This window comes from Salvelinus sp. IW2-2015, linkage group LG1 (assembly GCF_002910315.2).
Source record: "Salvelinus sp. IW2-2015 linkage group LG1, ASM291031v2, whole genome shotgun sequence".
NCBI lineage: Eukaryota > Metazoa > Chordata > Actinopteri > Salmoniformes > Salmonidae > Salvelinus > Salvelinus sp. IW2-2015.
Genome location: NC_036838.1, coordinates 42,691,706 through 42,699,772, shown reverse-complemented (window position 1 = coordinate 42,699,772; position 8,067 = coordinate 42,691,706). Strand labels below are relative to the sequence as shown.

At 39.8% G+C, this 8,067-nt stretch overlaps 1 protein-coding gene across 1 annotated transcript in view; it reads left to right on the top strand.

The window, feature by feature from the left end:
- LOC111976531 (membrane-associated guanylate kinase, WW and PDZ domain-containing protein 3-like) overlaps nucleotides 1-8,067 on the top strand; it is a 59,954-nt gene that overhangs the window by 19,373 nt on the left and 32,514 nt on the right. The window lies entirely within an intron of this gene.

Below are 8,067 nucleotides of genomic sequence, written 5' to 3'. Positions count from 1 at the left end.
CTAGCCAAGATTAAAGCAAAGCAATCGACACAAACAACAACACAGAGTTACACATGGAATAAACAAACATAACAGTAAAAACACAATAAAAGTTCTATAGAGTGTAGTTCAAATGAGGTAAGATAAGGGAGGTTGAAGGCAATAAATAGGCCGTAGTGGCAAATAATTACAGTTTAGCAAATTAAACACTGGAGTGAATAAGATGTTCAGAAGAGTAATGTGCAAGTAGAGATACTGGGGTGCAAAGGAGCAACACAAAAAAATACCAGTATGGGGATGAGGTAGTTGGATGGGCTATTTACAGGTGCAGTCATCTGTGAGCTGCACTGACAGCTGGTGCTTAAAGTTAGTGAGGGAGAATAAGAGTCTCCAGCTTCAGTGATTTTTGCAATCGTCTTCCAGTCATTGGTTGCAGAGAACTGGAAGGAAAGGCGGCCAAATTAGGAATTGGCTTTGGGGGTGACCAGTGAAATATACCTGCTGAGAGCGCGTGCTATGGGTGGGTGCTGCTATTGGTGACCAGTGAGCTGAGATAAGCGCGGGGGCTTAACTGCAAGACTTATAGATGACTGGGAGCCAGTGGGTTTGGCGACGAATATGAAGCAAGGGCCAGCCAACGAGAGCAATACAGGTCGGCAGTGGTGGGTAGTAAATGCGGCTTTGGTGAAAAGGATGGCACTGTGATAGACTGCATCCAATTTGTCTGGAGTAGAAGTGTTGGAGACTATTTTTGAAATGACATCGCCAAAGTCAAGGATCGGTAGGATAGCCAGTTTTACGAGGGTAGTGTTTGGCAGCAATGAGTGAAAGGATGCTTTGTTGCGACAATAGGAGTGCCGTGAGGGGTGGTCTTTTGACCACAGACCCATTACGGATGCAGGCAATGAGGCAGTGATCGCTGAGATCTTGGTTGAAGACAGCAGAGGTGTATTTGGAGGGCAGGTTGGTTAGGATGATATCTATGAGGGTGCCCGTGTTTACGGATTTGGGGTTGTGCCTGGTAGGTTCATTGATAATTTGTGTGAGATTTAGGGCATCTATCTTAGATTGTAGGACGGACTGGGTGTTAAGCATGTCCCAGTTTAGGTCACCAAACAGTACGAGTTCTGATGATAGATAGGGGGCAGTCAATCCATATATGGTGTCCAGGGCACAGCTGGGGGCAGAARGTGGATTTTTAAAAGTAGAAGCTGAAATTTTAGGGGCACAGACCTGGATAGTATGACAGAACTCTGCAGGCTATTTCCGCCCCTTTTGGCAGTTCTTTAAGCAATGGCTTTTTTCTGGCCACTCTTCCGTAAAGCCCAGCTCTCTGGAGTGTGCGGCTTAAAATGGTCCTATGGACAGATACTCCAATCTCCACTGTGGAGGTTTGCAGCTCCTTCAGGGTTATCTTTAGTATCTTTGCTGCCTCTCTGATTAATGCMMTCCTTGCCTGGTCTGTGAGTTTTGGTGGGCGGCCCTCTCTTGGCAGGTTTGTTGTGGTGCCATATTCTTTCCATTTTTTAATAATGAATTTAATGGTCCTCTGTGGGATGTTCAAAGTTTCTGATATTTTTTTAACCCAACCCTGGTCTGTACTTCTCCACAACTTTATCCCTGACCTGTTTGGAGAGCTCCTTGGTCTTCATGGTGCCGCTTTCTTGGTGGTGCCCCTTGCTTAGTGGTGTTGCAGACTCTGGGGCCTTTCAGAACAGGGGTATATGCTGAGATCATGTGACAGATCATGTGACACTTAGATTGCACACAGGTGGACTTTATTTAACTAATTTTGTGATTTCTGAAGGTGATTGGTTCCACCAGATTTTATTTAGGGGCTTCATAGCAAARGGCGTGAATACATATGCACACACCACTTTTCCGGGGGGGGKTTTTATMATTTTTTTAAACAAGTAATWTTTTTCATTTCACTTCACCAATTTGTASTATTTTGTGTATGTCCATCACATGAAATCCAAATAAAAATCTATTTAAATTACAGATTGTAATGCAACAAAATGTAAAAACTCCAAGGGGGATGAATACTTTTGCAAGGCACTGTATATCCCCCATTGTTAAGTAGGGGCTTTGTCACACAGACTCACCCAGTGCAATGCCAGACCTGCCCTGCCCAGTGAGCTGAGGCCTCTTCCTTCACCCAGGCGGTGCTGCTGGAATACAGTTCGTGCCAGGGTGGCCCACAGGGTCCCAGGTTTCATGCCAAGCAGACACAGCCATCTGTGCCAGGCTCTGAGAGGGAGTCCGTCTGGGCTCAACCCTCACTCTGGCGCTGCTCTTCTGTGTGGTTCAGGTCGGGTCAGGCAGCACAGCASAGGGACAGCTGCCCAGAAATGAACAAAGCACATGGTTTGGGGCTGCTGACATAACTGTTACCAGGAAATGGGAGAGTCTGTCTAATTCAAATTCTTGTCAAATGTTTTTGGGCCAGGGAATCCCACTGTGTTCATGATTCTGATTCCTATGAGAACTGTGAGTACATACAGTATGAGTGTACATATGAAATTATACAGTAAGGTGACTCATAAACCTCTTGGCATTTGCCATGTTTAAGTCATGTCAAACAAGCCACCCCTCTGCTTGTCAGTTTATGAGGCCTCCCCGTAGTTTAAAATAACAAATTATAGCAGAAATCTCCCCTGACTGGGCGCTTTCACACTCCTTCACATTTATGACACACATTTACCCAGAGATATGTTTTTGTAAGTAATTCATCAACGTGCTACAGCATCTGACTGATGAATGGCAGGAGACACGCAGGGATTAGCGAGCGGCCCCCAATCTCTCCCTGCTATCTCTGTTCCACCGGTGTTAATGAAACCATCTCTGAAAAATGTGGATGAGTGTCATTTGGAGAACGGTGGTGAGTGGTGAGCCCGTAGCGCGAGACATGACAATTGGAGGGAGATGTTTTGATCCAGGCTTCTCATCCCCACTGCTATGAAGGAGTCAGAGATGAGCACAGCTGCATTAACCCACTTTAMCATACTGTAGCTACTATCATTCTGCGTGTTAGGGGCTCTTGACTGACATGGGGCTTTTTTAAAGACACAACTGAACAAGTATTGCGTGGTCATTGAAATGGAAGGATTTTCCACCAAGCATTGTGTTGTATTTGCTGCACTGCTTTTTTAAAGTCTTTGTCCTATTTCCCCACTATGTTACCTTATAAAGAGAAAATAAAGCTGTGTTTTGAGTTTGTGCATATCTTCTATAATAGACGTACCTGCAATGTTTACATTTTAATAGGTGGAGAGATAGATGAAATGTTTATAAGATGAGAATAAGCACAGTTCAAATGAAAAGGAGATCAATTTTACAGAGGGTAATTATTTTGCTGAAAACCCTATTTCATTTACATTACATTTAAGTCATTTAGCAGACGCTCTTATCCAGAGCGACTTACAAATTGGTGCATTCACCTTATGATATCCAGTGGAACAACCACTTTACAATAGTGCATCTAACTCTTTTAAGGGGGGGGGGGTTAGAAGGATTACTTTATCCTATCCTAGGTATTCCTTAAAGAGGTGGGGTTTCAGGTGTCTCCGGAAGGTGGTGATTGACTCCGCTGACCTGGCGTCGTGAGGGAGTTTGTTCCACCATTGGGGTGCCAGAGCAGCGAACAGTTTTGACTGGGCTGAGCGGGAACTGTATTATAATTATTATGTAATTGTATTATAACTGAATTTCCCAGTGGCATCTTTTCCCGGTTCTTTAATTAAGCTGCTTATTAATTATGTTTCCACTGAATAGGCTCTGTGTAATTGTTACTTTTTGTAAAGCAATGTAAGTATTTGACCCTTAAAATATAATTCCATATTACTCCCATGAACATATTCTCATGTTTAGCAAACAAATACACATCAAATATTGTCGGCTTCTCAAATCAGTGTGCACATAAAAAAATATCTTAATGAATGTTGAATAATAAAATTTTCTGCGCATTCATTTTTATACACAGTGTTCAACAGCTAGTCAGAGATTGATCATCCCATGAGCTAAATTCGCAAATTACGCTCTATTATCTTATTATTTATTATTCTAATTATTTTATTATTTATTTATTATTCTATTATTTATAGGCACTGTCACAGGGTTTTTCTTCAACGGGAGAAAAAACTCTCATAGATAGTTCATTGCTATRTTCAATGATCAGTGCAATTGGTTGCTGAAAAAATCTCTAGTGGGGAGTGGTGAGACAGGCTTCTGACAAACATTTGTGGCAAATCTTTGGCCCAATTTGATGCAAATTTACAGCAAGATCATATTTTCACATGCAAATTAGTTTTGTGGCAAACTGTTGYGGCCAATTTGCGGAGATTTGMAAACTTCTGGTAAGCAATTCTGAGAAACTTGTGGTGAACATTCTACTGATTGCTAAARAATTGCTGCAAACTCATTATGAATATGGAAATTAAATCAGGTTTTTGGCAACATTGTGTATAAACAACATTGAAATGTTGTATCTACATAAACCAAATCACATATAACTTTAAAAGAACTTGCTTCTCACAGAGTAAACTAAACATACAAAACATTTCTAAATACACTAAACAACATGTATTCAATGCCTTAACAGGTCAAAATGAATCCAATACAACTTGAAATCATCAGCATTCTAATGAAGAAAAGAGCAAAGACGGGATATTTCCCAAATAAATTGTTTATTTCATATTTGTATGTAGCTACAACATTTAGATGAAATGTGAACACTACACCAAAAAAATGCTGGGTTAAAAATGTGGTTATTTGGTAACCCAACGCTGGGTAAATATTGGACAGAACACACACCAGGTYATTTTGACCCAGCCAGTTGGGTTGTTGGGATTACCCAAATTTGGAATTWCCCAGACTTTGGTCTAGTTTTACGCTTACCACTCAAATGCGSCCATTCACTTTCATGCTGGTTTGACCCGGCAGCTGGGTATTTTTTTATGTAATTTTCAGGAGGCGTGGCTTATTTTCAGGGGCGTAGCTTTCATATAGTTATTTTCTGGCCACCCGTGAGAGTAAATGTTATTCCTGTTCATCATATTAAAGGACAACTCCGCCACTTTTCAACCTCATTCATTATCTCCAGCACCATAGCAATGTCTACATATGTGTTTCTATGATCTGTGGTTAAAAAGATAAGAAGAAAGTGCTTCTCTGTGACAKCACAGGGTAGGATTAAAAGTAAGAAAAACTGTGATTTTCAAAAYCTGCAATGAGTTTCAAGCCAGAAGGAGGGTATTTTCTTGATCTCCATGTCACTGCGAATCTCAAAGTGTTTGAAAATCACACATCTAAAAAAATTTGAGGCATAAATGTTTTACTTTATATATTTTTCTACAAAACGTGGAAAAGCTCCTTTTTCACATACAGTACTAGTCAAAAGTTTGGACACACTTACTCATTCAAGGGTTTTTCTTTRTTTTGACTATTTTCTACATTTTAGAATAATAGTGAAGGCATCAACTATGAAATAACACATATGGAATCATGGAGTAAAAGTGTTAAACAAATTAAAATATATTTTAGATTTAGGATTATTCAAAGTAGCCACCCTTTGCACACTCTTGGCATTCTCTCAACCAGCTAAATGAGGAATGCTWTTCCAACARTCTTGAAGGAGTTCCCACATATGCTGAGCACTTTTKGGCTGCTTTTCCTTCCCTCTGCRGTCCAAACTCATCCCAAACCATCTCAATTGGGTTGAGGTCGGGTGATTGTGGAGGCCARGTCATCTGATGCAACACTCCATCACTCTCCTTCTTGGTCAAATAGCCCTCACACAGYCTGGAGGTGTGTTGGGTTATTGTCCTCTTGAAAAGCAAATGATAGTCCCACTAAGCGCAAACCAGATAGGATGGCGTATCGCTGCCRAATGCTGTGGTAGCCATGCTGGTTAAGTGTGCCTTGAATTCGAAATAAATCACAGTGGGAAACACATGCGGAGATCATCCGTTCATCTACTCTGCGTCTCACAAAGACATGGCGTTTGGAACCAAAAATCTCCAATTTGGACTCKAGACCAAAGGACAAATTTCCATGGATCTAATGTCCATTGCTCATTTTTCTTTGCCCAAACAAGTCTCTTCTTCTTATTGGTGTCCTTTAGTAGTGGTTTCTTCACAGCAATTCACCATGAAGGCCTGATTTTACACAGTCTCCTCTGAACAGTTGATGTTGAGATGTGTCTGTTACTTGAACTCTGTGAAGCATTTATTTGGGCTGCAATGTCTGAGGCTAGTAACTCTAATGCACTTATCCTCTGCAGCAGAGGTAACTCTGTGTCTTCCTTTCCTGTGGCGGTCCTCATGAGAGCCAGTTTCATCATAGCGCTTGATGGTTATTGCGACTGCACTTGAACAAACTTTCAAAGTTCTTGAAATGTTCCGCATTTACTGACCTTCATGTCTTAAAGTAATGATGGACTGTCATTTCTCTTTGCTTATTCTTGCCATAATATAGACTTGGTATTTTACCAAATAGGGCTATTTTCTGTATATCAAGCCTACCTTGTCACAACACAACTGATTGGCTCAAACACAATAAGAAGGAAAGAAATCCACAAATTAACTTTTATCAAGGCACACCTGTTAATTGAAATGAATTCCAGGTGACTATCTCATGAAGCTGGTTGAGAAAATGTCAAGAGTGTGCTAAGCTGTCATCAAGGCAAGGATGGCTACTTTGAAGAATCTCAAATATAACATATGTTTTGATGTGTTTAACACTTTAGTTGGTTACTACATTATTCCATATGTGTTATTTCATAGTTTTGATGTCTTCACTATTATTCTACAATGTAGAAAATAGCAAAAAATAAAGAAAAACCCTTGAATGAGTAGGTGTGTCTAAACCTTTGACTGGTACTGTAAGTAGAAATGTGTATTGTGCTAGAGATAATGAAAATTAGGTTGAAAAGTGGTGGAATTGCCCTTTAAGTTTGTATGCTGCAAATGAAAATGTTCTTTGAATATTTTTGCACGTTATATATTGCAATATAATAATAATACTGATAATAATAGTATTATTTACATAATGTATCAAAGTGGTAACTATCCAAACATTGGTATTCTTATAGGCTCTTAAGGAACTCATACACTTGTGTAAGCCTCATGAAAGCTAAAAGAATGGCGGTGTTCAACTATCTTAATGAATGTTGAATAATTATGTTTTCTCTGCATAAATTTAGATACCGAGAGTGTTCAGCAGCTAGTCAGAGATTGATCCATCCATGACCTAAATTAGCAAATGATGCTCTGTTATCTTCACTGAATATTTTTAGGCAGTTAAAAAAATAAAAAATGTAGAGAATGTTAAATTTTCACAAATATAGACACTGGTATTGTGCTGGAGATAATGAAAATGAGTTTGAAAATGGTGGAATTGCCACCATACACTTGTGTAAGCCTCATGAAAGCTACAAAAATGTCAGTGTTCAGCCTGTGATAACAATACAAAAGCAACATCAAATTTAGTTTAGCCTAATTTGGCAAATCATATTATTCTTCCAAAATTACTAATTGTTAACTTACATCTCAAAGCCATACATGTAAGAAGCCATGACCTGGTGCACACATTTCTCGGTCCTCAGTTTGATTGAAGGCCTCAATCTGTCCTTTTGCCTTGTAACTGATTGCTTCCAGAAAGAAAGAAAGAAAGAAGGAACAACACATGATCAAGATGAGCTAGCTGCTAGTTTAAAGCAATGAAAGATCTAATTGTTACAAATAATGAATGTATAGGCTCCATTTATAGAATAAGACATTTTCTTACCTTAKCAAGATTGAAGACGATACACTAATTTATCCCTCAAAAAAAGGGTTATGAGTGAGTGCACCATAAACATTATTCCTGGGTGTTTCCCATTCCTCTTCCCAATGCAGCTTCYTCCAACACCACGGGTAGGGGAAGGGGATCYATCTGGAAAAGGGAAGTTTTGCTTTGATGTCAGCTGATATTGTTGCTACCTTAGCTGTTGTGCTAGCTAACATGCTACTGAACAGTGACACTAGAAAATTGACATGCATATTGGTATTAAAAGACAGCAAYGTGTTCATGTACAAAATGAGGACCATT